Source organism: Pipistrellus hanaki (assembly GCF_964339955.1).
Source record: "Pipistrellus hanaki genome assembly, chromosome: 3".
NCBI lineage: Eukaryota > Metazoa > Chordata > Mammalia > Chiroptera > Vespertilionidae > Pipistrellus > Pipistrellus hanaki.
The window spans coordinates 119,748,007-119,763,843 of NC_140505.1; positions in this window are offsets into that span (position 1 = coordinate 119,748,007).

Here is a 15,837-nt window from a genome sequence, read left to right on the forward strand (position 1 = left end):
GCTCAGTGGTAGAGCATCGGTCTGTGGACTGAAAGGTCCCAGGTTCAATTCAGGTCAAGGGCATGTACATTGGTTGCGGGCACATCCCCGGTAGGGGGTGTGCAAGAGGCAGCTGGTCGATGTTTCTCTCTCATTGACATTTCTAGCTTTCTATCTCTCTCTCTTCCTCCTCTCTGTAAAATATCAATAAAATATATTTTTAAAAAATTTCTAGCCTTTCCTCTAGATTGCACCCCATTCCAGGAAATGCTGCTGTCTTGTTTTTATAACCTTTGATTTGATGTAAAAACTTTAACTCAACTTAGGTTTTTTTATATCCTTTATGATTGGTCACATCAATCTTATTTTTTTGTTTTGTTTTGTTTTGTTTTATTCATATTTTCATAATATTTAGGTGATCTTTTAAAATACATTTTTATCTATTTTTTAGAGACAGGGAGGAGACAGAGATAGAAACATTGATGAGAGAGAAACATCAATTGGCTGCTTCCTGCATGCTCCCTATTGGGGATCAAGCCCACAATGCAGGCATTGTGCCCTGACAGAAATGAAACCACCATTTCTTCATGCACAGGATGACACTCAAACAACTAAGCCAAACCAGCTGGGCACATTTAGATGACCTTAATAGTTTCCTTATTGTCTTTCTTGTACATTTTATACACTGATACTCAACACACCATCCTGAAATGCTCTTTTGAGCAGATCATCTTCTTGCTAGAAAATATTCAGTTTTCAGAAACTGGCTTAAACTCTTCAATTTAGCATTTAAGACTCTTTGTGATTAATTGACCATTTAATTAGCAGTTATTCTCAGGGGCAGAAAACATAGCAAAAGAAAGCCTTCTACTTTTGCATTTCACCTTGTGCCAAACAAATACTATCATTCAATTTTTTAAATAAATAATCTTTCTCCTTTTTTTCAGAGTGATTTACTTTATTATTCTATTAACTATATTGTATTTATGAAAAAGTTTATAAAATAATATGGTGAATATTCGTGTGCTCATTACCCAGAAAAAATATAGAGCATTAAAAAAAAATCTTGGCAGTTCAGTATGTGTTCCTCCCCAATCTAATCTCCCTTCTTAAACTTCAGAGAAAATCAGCTCCATGAATGTCCTTATACTTGCATTATGTTTTCATCTCTAAAATGTACAGTATTATTTTAACATGTAGTATTTCATATTTATGTTATATGTGTTCTTTCTTTTGTAATTTTTTTTTTTTTTTACTTAGTATTATGCCTTTGGTACTCATCATGTTGATGTAGCTCTGATTAGTTTATTTTTCCTTTTGTTTGGATTTTTATGTATGACTATGCCAAATGAAATGAAATGGTGCACATTTCATTGGAAATAGACTTGATTTTATTCATTTAACAAATATTTATCAATCACTAAGAATAAGAGGAAAATGAAGCCTTCGTTTTCCTGAAGCTTATGTTTTGGTACAAATCCATTGTAAACTTTCAGTGGTGACATTGCTGGGGGGGATTTATTATTCATTTATTTGACATCAATAGGTAGTGTCAAAATTCTCACCACAGAATTTGTAGCAGAATATTAGCATGCTAACTGATCTATAGCCTCATCAATGCAAACAAATTTTACCAGCCTAATGGATATGAAATAATCTTTCCATATGGCTTTAACATGCAATTCCTTAATTACTAGAAATACACACATTTTGTTAGTTTGTTTTTGTTCTTTATGTTCATAAGCCATTTTTGTTTTCTGTGCTTTTGCCCATTTTACTACTAGAATATTAGACTTTTAAAAACTGATTGGTAGGAGTTCTTTATATTTTTTTGCATGATAATCTTATAATTTTCTCTATATAATTTAAAATATCTCCCATATTTATTCTACAAAATCTTAAAATTTGCTACATTTGTCTTTTAAAAAATGTTTTTATTAATTTCAGAGAGAGAAAGGGAGAGGGAGAGGGAGATAGAGATAGAAATATCAAGAGAGAATCTTCGGTTGGCTGCCTCTGGCACACCCCCTGCTGGTGATTGAGCCCACAACTGGGGCATGTACCCTGACCAAAAACCAAACTGTGATCTTTTCACTCATGGGTTGACACTCAACCTCTGAGCAATACCAACGAGGCTAATACATTAGTCTTAACTTATATATTAACTTTTATAAATTACATTGTCTAATTTTTTTGTGGTTGTGAAAGGATTTTATTTGGGGAAATAAGTCAGGAGTTGGCAAACTTTTTCTATTAAGGGGTAGTTAGTAATGATTTGTGGCTTTGAATACTAAGAAGCAAAATCTAGCAATTGTTTTCACCCCAAAGCTAAGAGATTTCTTACATTTAAAATCATTTTTTACTTGATAGGTCTTAGAAAAAAACTGGCAGCAAAATGGATTTGGTCTGCAGGCTATAGTTTGCTGACCACTCATCTAAATTGTAGCACACTTGCAAAAGTCTGTTTTCAAGTGTAACACTTTCACACATTTGTGTGAGAATTTTAGTTAGGCTATGATATCATCTTTGATATGGAATAGTTTTACTTTTCTTTTTAATGATCATAAAATTGCTTCCTTGATTTTACTGCATTTTATGAAGGCTTTCATAAAAATACTGAGTAAAGTGTTGATTGTGGTATTGTTCTTGTTTTTATATACTGGCATACCTTATTTTATTGTGCTTTGCTTTATTGTTTGTTTGTTTGTTTTACAAATTGAAGACAAAACTCTCCACCAGCAAAAATATTACCACTTAGTTGTGATAGTCACTTCATTACAGTGTTCTAGAACCCAAACCTCAGTATCTCCAACATAAGCCTATAAGAGTGATCATCTTAATATTTCACCATTGGGTATGGTATTTGTTAGGGGCTTGTATTAGTATATTATTAAGGGATTGTCTTCTGTTCCTAGTTTCCCAAGGGAATATAATAATTATTATGAATTACTATGAATGTATATTTTTAAAAAAATGAATGTACATTTAATTATGTTTAATTCTTTTTCTTCATTTTTAAATTAATATTACCTGATTTTCCTCTTATGACTAAAGCAAAACAAGAGATCTTCTGATGTTAAATTATTTTGCATCACTTGTATTTATGTATTGCTAAATAAGATTTACTATTTATTAAGAACTTTTCACCTATGACATGTGAGATTAATCTACAAATTTTCTTTGTCATATTGTCCTTTTCTGGCTTTGGTATCAATGCTATATTTGCTTAATAACGTGAGTTGGAAAGCATACTCACTTTACACTCTTTCAAAGGATTTATATGTAATTGAAATTGCCTGTTTCTTGAATATATAGGTCCCACCTGGAAAGAAAACACACTTAAACTAGTAGGTTTAGTGTGTGTGTGTGTGTGTGTGTGTGTGTGTGTGTGTGTGTGTAGATTTTTAACTATGGGTTTCAATTTCTTGAATGGTTATATATCTACTGAGACCCGGTGCATGAAAATTCATGCATTGGAGGGAGGTTCCTCAGCCCAGCCTGCCCCTCTCACAGTCTGGAAGCCCTCAGGGGCAGGAGGCAACTTGGTGATCAGGGGAAGGCCATGCCCCCATCACACCTCTGCTGCTGCCACTACCTGCAGTGCAAGCCTGGACCAGCCCTGGTTACCTGCACCTGGGGCTGGCCCTGGGAGGCTGGGCAGCCACTATCTGAGGCTTACCTGCACCTTGGGCCAGCCCTGAGTGTCTGGAGGACTGAGAGGACTGGGGTACTGCAGAGAAAGGTGTGTGGAGTGGCCAGACCCACCTGTGAGCAAGCCCAGCCGTGCCGCATGCCTGTCATCCTGGCGGGTCTAAGGAGACTGGGCACCGCCATCTTATAGCTATGGGTACTGCCATCTTTGAGGGTGTGACAGTCCATTAGCATATTCCCTCTTTGTTAGATAGGATTAAGGTTATTTTTTTTTTTATTGATTTTTTACAGAGAGGAAGGGAGATGAATAGAAAGCTAGAAACATTTATGAGAAAGAAACATCAACCAGCTGCCTACTGCACATTCCCCACCAGGGATGTGCCCACAACCAATGTACATGCCCTTGACTGGAATCGAACCTGGGACGCTCCAGTCCGCAGACCGATGCTCTATTCACTGAGCCAAACTGGTTTTGGTGAGATTTTTGTTTCTTAAAAATGAGGTTTGATAAGATGTTTTAGGAAATTGCTTATTTTTATCTAAGTTTTTAAATTCATTGGCATAGATTTGTACTACTCTAAGTTTTCAGATATTTTATTATGAAAAATTTCCAAACATTCATCAAATAGAGTAATGAAATGAATTGCCATTCACCCATTGCCAAATTTCAATTATATATAATTATATAAATATTGAACTATATTATTTTATTTATCTTCCTGACAGACTTTTTGGTATAAGTATTTTAAAATAAATTTAATAGGTCATATAATTTTACCTGTAAATAATTTGCTATGTATTAATTAATCTATAATAATAAAAGTATAATATGCTAATTAGACCGGACAGCCGAATGACCTTCCAGATGTCATTCTGGATGTCCTTTTGAACAAAGCCTCAGCTTGGGGGCCAAGGCAGAGGCAGTTAGGGACAATCAGGCAGACAGGCAGAGTGGTTAGGGGCAATCAGGCAGACAGGCAGGCAAGCAGTTAGCAGCCAGCAGTCTTGAATTGCAAGAGGGCGATGGGATCAGGGCTAAACCAGCAGTTGGACTTCCCCCAAGGGATCCCGGATTATGAGAGGGTGTAGGCCAGGCTGAGGACCCTCTCCCCCCTACCCTGCCCCATGCACAAATTTCATGCCCTGAGCCTCTAGTAAATTAATAATGACCAACATATGTATTTTAATATACTGTCTGCATTTAGTTTACCACATTTTGGGTGAATAAGCAGAATGCACCTTTTTGAAGAAAATAATTATGCTTCTAAGTTCAGTCTGATTTTTTTCTGTAGTTTCTCACTTAGTAGTAATGAGTTTTAAATTATATGACCTTGTTAATCATTTTATCTTTGTGGCTGAAAACTATCCTGTAATGATAAGATAATGTTGTTCAGAGAGAAAACTTGATTAGAGAATCTGAATTTTAGTTCTCATTATCTATAAGTGATTTGCCAAGTCTCTTGCATTTCCAATTCCTTAATTGGATAAACAGAGCAAAAATATTTATCTCCTACTGTGAATGCAAGAATTTAGATATGTATTAATGCACTTGCCAGTCCTTAAATGCTATAGAGAATGTCATGTGCAAAAGCAATGTAGAATGCTGTGACTGGTCAGTTCAAATTTACCTCCACTTATGAAAATGAATTCAATGTGTATGATCTACTGATGGCGTGTAGGAAGCCCCATATCTGTATATTAGGCAACATGTTTTAAGTTTGTCATATAATAATCAACATGAGCAGAGTTTTGCAGGAAAAATATCCTATATAATAAAGGGTAAAATGCAAATTGACCAAACAGCAGAATGACCGGTCGCTATGACGTGCACTAACCACCAGAGGGCAGATGTTCAATACAGGAGCCCCCTGGTGGTCAGTGCACACCCACAGGGGGAGCACTGCTCAGGCAGAAACCCAGAAGCCCAGAAGCTGGGCTCACTGCATAGGGGCAGTGAGGGGAGACTCTCCTGCCTCTGCAGCAGTGCTAAAGATGTCTGACTGATGGCTCTCAGGCTGTGAGAGGGTGCAGGCTGGGCTAAGGGGCCCCCCTGAGTGCACAAATCTTATGCACCAAGCTTCTAGTCCTATATAATAAAAGCCCAGTGACCGAATGGTGGAACAACCAGAAAGACTGGTCAACCAGTCACTATGATTGATGCACACTGACCACCAGGGGGCAGACACTCAATGCAGGAGTTGTCCCTGGTGGTCAGTGCACTATCACATTAGGAACACCGCTTGGCTGACTGCAATGAACTGCTGCTCTGGCTGCAAACCCCTGGGCTGATGGGCAGGAACCTGGGCTGCGATCATCGCCTCCTTGACCCAGGCTCCTCCTCGCTCCTTGCCACCTCCTCCGGACTCCCCGCAGGCGGCCCAAACGGCCACTGGGCTTGCAGAGCTGACCCCAGAGGCTGGGAGGTGGATTCGTGGCCACCCCGGAAGATGCTGGACCAAGAAGCCTCTCAGAGGGCCGGTCCACAACCGCTCGTCTGTCCAAGATGAGCAATGAGCGGCGCTCCCACAGCAGGCCGATCCCCACAGGCCATGCCCCCCACCAGTGCATGAATCCCGTAATCTAGTAATTTAATAAAATTTCTTATTGCTACTTTTTGGAGTCGGGTAGAGGAGATGATAACATTTTCAATTATTCTTTTAAAAGTTTATTTTGTATATAACGACACAAAAATATTTATGTAGAGTGCCAATATTTATATTTTAATAATTATAGCGGAAATGCTAGGACTATATTATCTCCACATTTTCCATGTACCACTTGTAATCTCTTTTACTTATGCTCATATTTATTTTTCTAACCCTTATATTAAATTATTTTCATTATAAGAAGAATATTTAAAGACGTATTTACCTCTTATGAAGCCAATAATGCCATTGGGAAGTCTATTTTGAATATAGTTGAATTGTATCACAAATAGTCTACCAATACATTTAATCACTCATAATGTGCAAGACAGAAGTATTGACTATAGATAGATGTTGGTAATCATTACCTACTTAAGACTTTATTGTTAGAATCTACAAAATCATCTTGATTATTGGTATGCTATGCCTTCTCTTTTGCTCTTTGCCCTTTTTAAAAAATAGCAAGGCAGCCAAAACTGGTTTGGCTCAGTGGATAGAGCATCAGCCTGCAGACTGAAAGGTCCCGGGTTTGATTCCGGTCAAGGGCATGTACCTTGGTTGCAGGCACATCCCCAATAGGGGGTGTGCAAGAGGCAGCTGATCGATGATTCTCTCTCATTGATGATTCTAACTCTCTGTCCTTCTCTCTTCCTCTCTGTAAAAAATCAATAAAATATATATTTTTTAAAAATAGCAAGGCATTTTTATCTGTGTGTTTTTTTAAGGGGTATTGGGGTTGTTGTCAATTTTAAAACATATCTTTCTCATTGTAAAAAATGTTATGCTTCAATAATTATTTGAAAAATATATCTTAAAAAGAGAAATAAAAAGAACGGTAATCCCTTCACCTAAAAAATACTATTATTTTGAATTCTTCAATCCCAGTATTTATATGCATTTTACTATTGTATTTTCATTTAATAGGAATATTTGCTAATATATTTTCATTTAAAAACATTTTAAGAAAATTTATATGATAAAATTAAAGTTCAAATAAAATTTAAAAATTGAACTAAGAAAGAAAAGTAAGTTAAGCTAAAATGTTAACACTGATGTAAGCATACGAATAATTTAGTGAACCCTTTCAAGATCTCTAAGTGCGCACGCACACAAATACACACACAGCATATTCTGATATATCATGTTAATCATGCTCTTCCATAAGTACCCTTTTCCCTTAGCAGCATATTCTAAACTGAATAGGAACAACTTTTAAGAAAAAAATCAATAAAGATAAAACTCAGAATTGTTTACTTGAGACCCAGCAGGAAAAGCTTAAATATATAACATTCATTTTTATCTTTTCATGAGGTCTTTCTAATAACTGCCTCATAAATTATTACCTTCTGTGACTTGGTTCGTTCTCATGCATTTCTGCGTGCATGTATACATTAGGCCTCAATTCTACTTTGGAGAGCCCATTATTTTGAGTGCTGGAGTTAGCTGCTGGGAAGCAAATGCAGCCCTGCCCTTGAGACATATCAGCTTAGTGAAGAGTAAAAAGAATTAAACATGTATAATATGTATTAGTGACCTATATAGAAAACATCAGCAGGACTTACAGGAGTGGGCATTCTTCCTAGGGATACAAATGGTTTGAAAAAAATCTTAAAATAGAAGATCTGTGTTGAGTCTTAATAATAAAAGGATGTCTGTTTACATTATGAAATTTTAAGACTCAGAGAGAGGGAAAAGAAATCTGAAATCATATCTGATATTGAAATAATAGCAACTTTAACAGATTCATCAAGCCAAGAGTGTTAGAGTACCAAATTATAGGTATTGGTGGAAGAAGTAATAAGCCCAATTACTAAAAAAAAAAAAAAAAAAAAAAAAAATTAAGTCAAAAAAGACTTTTCCCCCCCAAATTTAATTCATTTTCAGTGATATGTATCCCTTATTTTATAAGACATAGCTATTTTGTATGACCTCCTGCTATGATGGTGAGATTAGATATTCATTTCAGTAAACACTTCAGTATGTTTTAATTAAAATGCCTTCTGAGAAAATGGAATGTCACATTTTTAAATAGAATTGCAGGTTGCTATAGTAACTAGTAAAACTGTCATTATTTATTCTAAATAACATTAAAGCATCTTTAAAGAGGATAAATCATTTTTGAAATATCCTGACTATTAGTTACTGATATTAAATTGAATTTTATTAATGATTAGTTGGATGTTTTGCATGTAAGAAACTGTAGAAACTATATAGAAAATGAAGAAAGTAGAGCTATCTTTAAAAAGCTTCTGAACTAATTGGAAACAAATATTTAATATACCTTCTACAAAAGAGAAGACTTTTTTTTTTTTTTACTTATCAGATCATCTGTTAATTTCAAATCATCCAAAAAAATATATATTTTTTTTGTTCCCATAAAAGTATGCAAGCCACTGAAACATAAGGATAGCTAAGTGAGTGATATAAGGGAGTAATTCATCCTGGAAGTATAGGCCTCTTGCAGTCAAACTTGTCTCTCCATTTCAGACTTGATGACATTGGAAACAAAAGGCCAAATGAAAAGTTTAATATTTTGAAAAATGTTTTTGCACAATATAATGAATGCATTATAGAATCTCAGATATTTCCCAACATCTTCTGAAACTTACAATATTTTATTAATTGCAGGTGTATAACATAGTGATTAAGCATTTACATAACTTAGAATGTGATTGCCCAGATAATTCTTATAGTTCTTAATCCCTTCAACATTTTCCCTCCTTTCCCACACTCCTATCTGGGAACCATCACTTTATTCTCTGCATGAGATTGTTTTTCTTTTGTTTGTTTATTCTGTTCTTCAGATTCCACATATAAGTGAAATCATATGGCATTTGTCTTTCTCAGTCTAACTTATTCCACTAACCATGGTCGGCAAACTGCGGCTCTCGAGCCACATGTGGCTCTTTGGCCCCTTGAGTGTGGCTCTTCCACAAAATACCATGGCCTGGGCAAATCTATTTCAAAGAAGTAGTATTAGAAGAATTTTGTTTAAAAACTTTGGTTCTCAAAAGAAATTTCTATTGTTGTACTGTTGATATTTTGCTCTGTTGACTAATGAGTTTGCCGACCACTGCACTAGCCTAATACCCTCTAATCTATCCATGTTGTCACAAATGGCAAGATTTCATTCACTTTATGGCTGAGTAATATTCAATTGTATATATGTACCACCTCCTCTTTATTCATTTATTTATCCATGGACATTTGAATTACTTCCATATCTTGGCTGTTGTAAAAAATGCTGCAATGAGCATAGGGGTGCATATGTCTTTGACTTTGTGGTTTAGATTTCTTCATATAAATAACCAAAAGTAGAATTTCTAGGCCATATTGTAGTTCTTTTTAATTTTTTGTGTGGAACTTTTATACTGTTTTCCTTGGTGGCTGCACCAATTTACAATCTTACCAACTATGCATGAGGTTTCCCTTTTTTTTTTCACATCCGCCCAACATTTGTCTGTTGATTTATTGATGATAGTTATCCTGGCAGGTGTGATGTGATATCCCATTGTGGTTTTAATTTGTATTTCCTTGATGATTAATGATGCTGAGAATATTTTCATATGTCTATTGGCCATTTGCATGTCCTCTTTGAAGAAATGTCTATTTAGATCCTATGCACATTTTAAAATCAGATTGTTGGGTGTTTGTGTGCTTTTTTTGTGTGTTGTTGTATGAGTTTCTTACATATTTTAGATATTCTCCCTACCAGATTTATCATTGGTAAATACTAGTATGTTCTTCCATTTAGTAGGTTCTTTTTCTGTTTTGTTAATTTCATCCCCTATGCAAAAGCTTTTTAGTTTATTATAGTTCTGTTTGTTTATTTTACTGGAGTTGTTTCCTTTGCCCGAGGAGACATATTCAAAAAGTATTACTAAGAGTGATAGCAAAGAACTTGCCATCGATGGTTTCTTTTAGCAGTCTTATGATTTGGGGTCTTCATTTAAGTCTTTAATCCATTTTTAGTTTATTCTAATATCCTATATAATAAAAGCCTAATTTGCTAAGTGTCCGACCTTTTGTTCAAACATTCGACCACTCGCTATGTTGTGCACTGACCACCAGGAAACAGACGCTCTGACTAGTAGGTTAGCTTGCTGTTGGGTCTGGCCAATCAGGACTGGGCGAGACAGGTTGGATATGCCCTGGCACCTGATCATGCACCGGTGGGGTCCCTCAGCCTGTCCTGCTCCCTCTCACAATCCAGGACTCCTAAGGGGATATTGGAGAGCCAGTTTCAGCCCAATCCCCACAGGGCAGGCTGAGGGATCCCACCGGTGCACAAATTCATGCACCAGGCCTCTAGTATGATATAAGAAGGTAATCCTTTTTGATCCTTCTGCATGTATCTATTCAGTTTTCCCAACACCTTTTATTGAATAAACTGTCTATACCCTACTGTATGTTATTGTCTCCTTTGCCATGGATTAATTGACCATATAGGCATGGGTTTATTTTTTGATTCTCTATCCTTGTTCCATACATCTATGTGTTTGTTTTATGCCCATAGAATGCCATTTTACTTACTATATTTGTGTAGTATAGTTTATTACTAGGTTGCATGATACCTCCAACTTTCTTTTTCAAGATTACTTTGGCTATTTGAGGTCTTTTATGATTCCATATAATTTTAGGGTTATTTTTTCTAGTTCTGTGAAAAAAATGTCACTGAAATTTCAATAACCATTAAAAAGAATAAAAGTATACATTCATGCTTTTCCAAGGAATACTATAATGTACCAAATAATCAGCTTTTGCTCTAATACAATATTTAATAATATTTTTGTGGTAGAGGAAAGAATGACTATGATTTTCTTAATTGAGTACCTTAGTCATTAAAATATTTGCACATTTGAGTGCATATATATTTAAGGAATAGTATTATCAACTTATGCCATTAATACACTGAAGAGCATAAAAACTGATATTTAAAGCTTAAAATAGCAAAGGTAATTTTACTACACTATAGAGATATTTATAAATTGCATGTAATTTGTAATTAAATTCTGAACCCAAGTAACAGGAATAATTATATGTTTCTTCTCTGGATTTCTATAATAACTACTTTCATTTATGCATTTATATTACTTTAACATGTCAGAGGGAGTGCTTATAAAGTCCAGAATGTGTTAATCAGTGTTTTCTAAAGTATTTGGGGGGAAAAACTTGGTAAGAAATCAGGGGAAAAAAAACTTTTAGGAAGGGTTTATGACACATTAATTGCATATGATTCCTGTCAGCACATATTAAATCACAGTTGTTTTCCATGTTTCTATATATAATGATTTACATTTTCAAATTTTTATGTCTCCTAATGAGTTTCTGAATTATGTTATGAAATGTATAGGTTTCTCTTTCCAAACATATTGTAAGCTTCTAAATAATGGAACTCCTTTTCATCTAACTTTGAATGGACATCAATCAGTACCTGGTATTTGATTGACTAAAATTGAATTTCATGAAAGACTCATTCTGTCTGATTTTGGAAAACTTAGATTCATATACTCGCTCTATTATGAATACTCTGTGAGACATTAGGATAGTTGCAAGCACTCTAAATCTCTGACCTCTCAGCTGTCACATACAGATATAACATGTTCTGCCCTGCTGACCTCATAGGTCTATTTAGTGCAATAATATGAATAAAAATGTGGTTGTTTACTTTAAATTCATTATTTTCTTTCTAATAGCACATGGTCCACTTAAGCCAGGAACTTTTAACAACTCATATAAACTATAGGGGACAGATTTTATCAGACCAACCTTTAGTGGCAAATAGCCATGTTCTCACTTTTTTTTTCCAATAAAAACAAAACCACAATAAATTTATGTCTAAAATTATTAGCTGATATTCTTTTCAATAGGACAAATTTGTAAAATGTCACCAAGGACAAAAATGTGTCTATGTCCATTAATTTTTTAACATAATTCATAGATCTGGACAATTTAGTTAATTCATCTTTAATGTCTTGTACTTTATCAATTCTGATTGCTTGAATTCCCATTGGCAATGTATGCCTTTCCCTAAGTTGTATTTGTATCTCAACTAGGCAGTGTTATAAAAAAAAACAACAATAATAAAATAGATAAATAAATAAATAAATAAATAAATAAATAAATAAAATATATAGTCTAAACCGGTTTGGCTCAGTAGATAGAGCTTCCGTCTGTGTACTGAAGGGTCCCAGGTTTGATACCGGTCAAGGGCATGTACATTGGTTGCGGGAATATCTCCAGTAAGGGATGTGCAGGAGGCAGCTGGTCGATGTTTCTCTCTCATCGACATTTCTAGCTCTCTATCCCTCTCCCTTCCTCTCTGTGGAAAATCAATAGAATATATTTCATATATATATATATATATATATATATACCATCATAAACCAATTATAGATAGTATTTTTATGATGTTGTTTTGGCCATAATTTTCTTGAGTGGTTTTTACTATGACATCTGACATGTGTTTGACAGTTTTATTAAACTCTCCATAATTACCCAATGTAAGTGTACGATCTGTTCCTGAAGGGCTATGGCTGACACAGATTGTTAAGTATAGTAGTTAAAAAGGAAAGGTAGCTACTGAATGTGATGGACTTTCATTTCACCAAAGCTTTATTTTATAATCAGGGGGTCACTGAAGATTGTTAAATAGAAGAGTAGCATTTTCAAATTTCATTGCTTATCTTAGTAGTAATAAACCAAGGTCATGGCAATTCAATACATCAGGAGATTTTGAAATTTGAGAATTAAGCACATTCAGATCCAGTGATTTAATAAATAAAACATGAGCAAATAGCTTGTCTACATCAGTTTATTGACTGTGATATTTAATCTAGATGAGGCAAGACATGAAAAAGAGGATTTATCAGTAGTAGTCTTTCCTGAAAAACACCTTGAGACTCCTCAAACATTCAAGGACTTCCATTCTTAGACCACTTCATCATACCAGCCATTATTATTATCCTTTCCTTGTCTTGCTATCTCAAAAGAACTAATAGACATTCCTTTTACATTTAATCTTGACTGCACTTGTATCTTATTCTCACTTATGAGAAGATTCAGAAAATATTCTACCATGTATTCCTTGTTATTCAATTTTTTCTTTTTCCTTTAGTCAAAGTCAGAAACTTCTACAACTTATTCCTAGAAATGTTTTTGTTATCTACGTGTTTCAAAGTTCTTTTACTAGATATCTATATGGTTAAGTCCCTCACCTTCTCAAATGACTTTTTCTTTTTTTTAAAATAAAATTTATTTGGGTGATATTAGTTAATTAGACAATATAGTTTTCAATATACAGGATCAGTATACTGCATTGTGTACCCATCACCTAAAGTCAAATTATCTTCAATCTCCATATATTTATTCCCCTTTAACCTTTACTCCCCCTTTCCATCCCCTTTCCTCTGGTAACCATCATACTGTTGTCCATGTCTATGAGTTTCACTTTTCTATCCCACATAATCACATGGTTCTTAGCTTTTTCTGACCTTATTTTGCTTAGCATGATATTCTCAAGGTCCATCCATGTTGTCACAAATGACAGTATTTCACCTTTTTTGTGACTGAATAGTATTTATATATATATATATATATCATGTCTTCTTTATCCAAACATCTATTGAAGAACATTTTGGTAGTTTCCATCTTGGCCATCATAAATAATGCTGCAATGAATATAGGGGTGCATATATCTTTCGAAATAAATGTTTTCAAAAATTTTGATTATATACTTAGAAGAGGGTTTGTTAGGTTATATGATAACTTTATTCTTAAGTTTTTTTAAGGAACCTCCATACTGTTTTCTATTGTGGCTATACAGCTTTACATTACCAACATCAGTAAATGAGCGTTCTTTTTATCCACAACCTCTCCAACACTGGTTATTACTTGTCTTATTGATAATATCTATTCAAACAGGTGCTCAATGATATCTTGTTGTAGTTTTGATTGGCATTTCCCTGATTGAGCATCAAAATATATATATATTAGAGGCCCATTGCATAAAATTTGTGCATTGGGGGAGGGGATGTCCCTTAGCCCAGCCTGTACCCTCTCCAATCTGGGACTCATTGGGGGATGTCTGACTCCTGGATTAGGCAGTCTGACATCCCTCTTACAATCTGGGACTGCTGGCTCCTAACCATTCACCTGCTTGCCTGCCTGATTGCCCCTAACTGCTTCTGCCTGCCAGCCTGATCACCCCCTAATAGCTCCCCTGCCAGCCTGATGGCCCCTAAGTGCCCTCCCTTAGAGGCCCAATCTCCCCAACTATCCTCCCCTGCTGACCCAGTCATCCCCAACTGCCCTACCCGGCTGGCCTGATCACTCACAACTGCCCTCCCCTGCCGGCCATCTTGCAACAATGTGGGGGTGGCCAACTTGTGATGACATGGGGGCAGCCATCTTCATCTTGTGGAAAACATCTTGTGATAATGTTGGTGTGGCCATCTTGTAATGACATGGGGGCAGCCATCTTGTGATAACATGGAGGTGGCCATCTTGTGGCAGCCATCTTATGACAATATGGAAGCAGCCATCATATGATAACGTGAGGGCAAGATGCCACCTAGACTTTTATTAGTGTACATATATACCATTTGTATGTCTTCTTGTGATAAATGTTTGTTCAGGTTCTCTCCCATTTTTTAATTGAATTATTTGTTGTTGAGATGTGTGACTTTTTTAATATATTTTGAATATTAACCCTTTGCTGGAGCTGTTGTATGCTAATACCTTCTCTCATTCATTTGTTTGCCTTTTTGTTTTGTTTTTTAATGATTTCTTTTATTGTGCTGAAACTTTGTACTTTTATTTATTTATTTATTTATTTATTTCCATTCATTCATTAATTCATTTTTGCCTTTGCTTCCCTTGTCTCAAATTCATAAAATCTTCTCTAAGACCAAGGTTCATAAGTTAAGTATCAATGTTTTCTTTTATGTAATTTATTGTTCCATATCTTATATTTAGGCCCTGGATCGATTTTAAATTAATTTTAGTACATGGGAAGAAAACTAGTTTCATTCTTTTGCATATGACTTTTTTATTTTCCCAGTACCATTTATTGAAGAGGCTTTCTTTTCTTCATTTTATGTTTTTATTCCTTTGTCAAAAACTATTTGCCCATACATATTTGGTTTTATTATATCTTGGCTTTCAATTCTGCTCCTTTGGTCTGTTTCTCTACTAAAACCAAGCTGTTTGAATTGTTAATACTCTATAATATACAAGTAATTTGAAGTTAGGTAGTGTGATACCTCCAGCTTCCTTTTTTCTTTTTTCAGGATTGCTTTGGCTATTCGGGATATTTTGTGGTTCTACAAATCTGATAAATTTTTTTGTTGTATTTATTTTAAAAATGTCTTTGGGATTTTTATGGGGATTGCATTAAATCTGTATATTACTTTGGATAATATGGGCATTTTAACTATGTTGATTTTTCCAATGCATGGACACAGAATATCTTTCTATTTTATTGTGTCTTTTTCAATCTCTTTTAATAATGCTTTGTGATTTTCAGTGTATAGGTCCTTCATATCCTTTGTTAAGTTTCTCC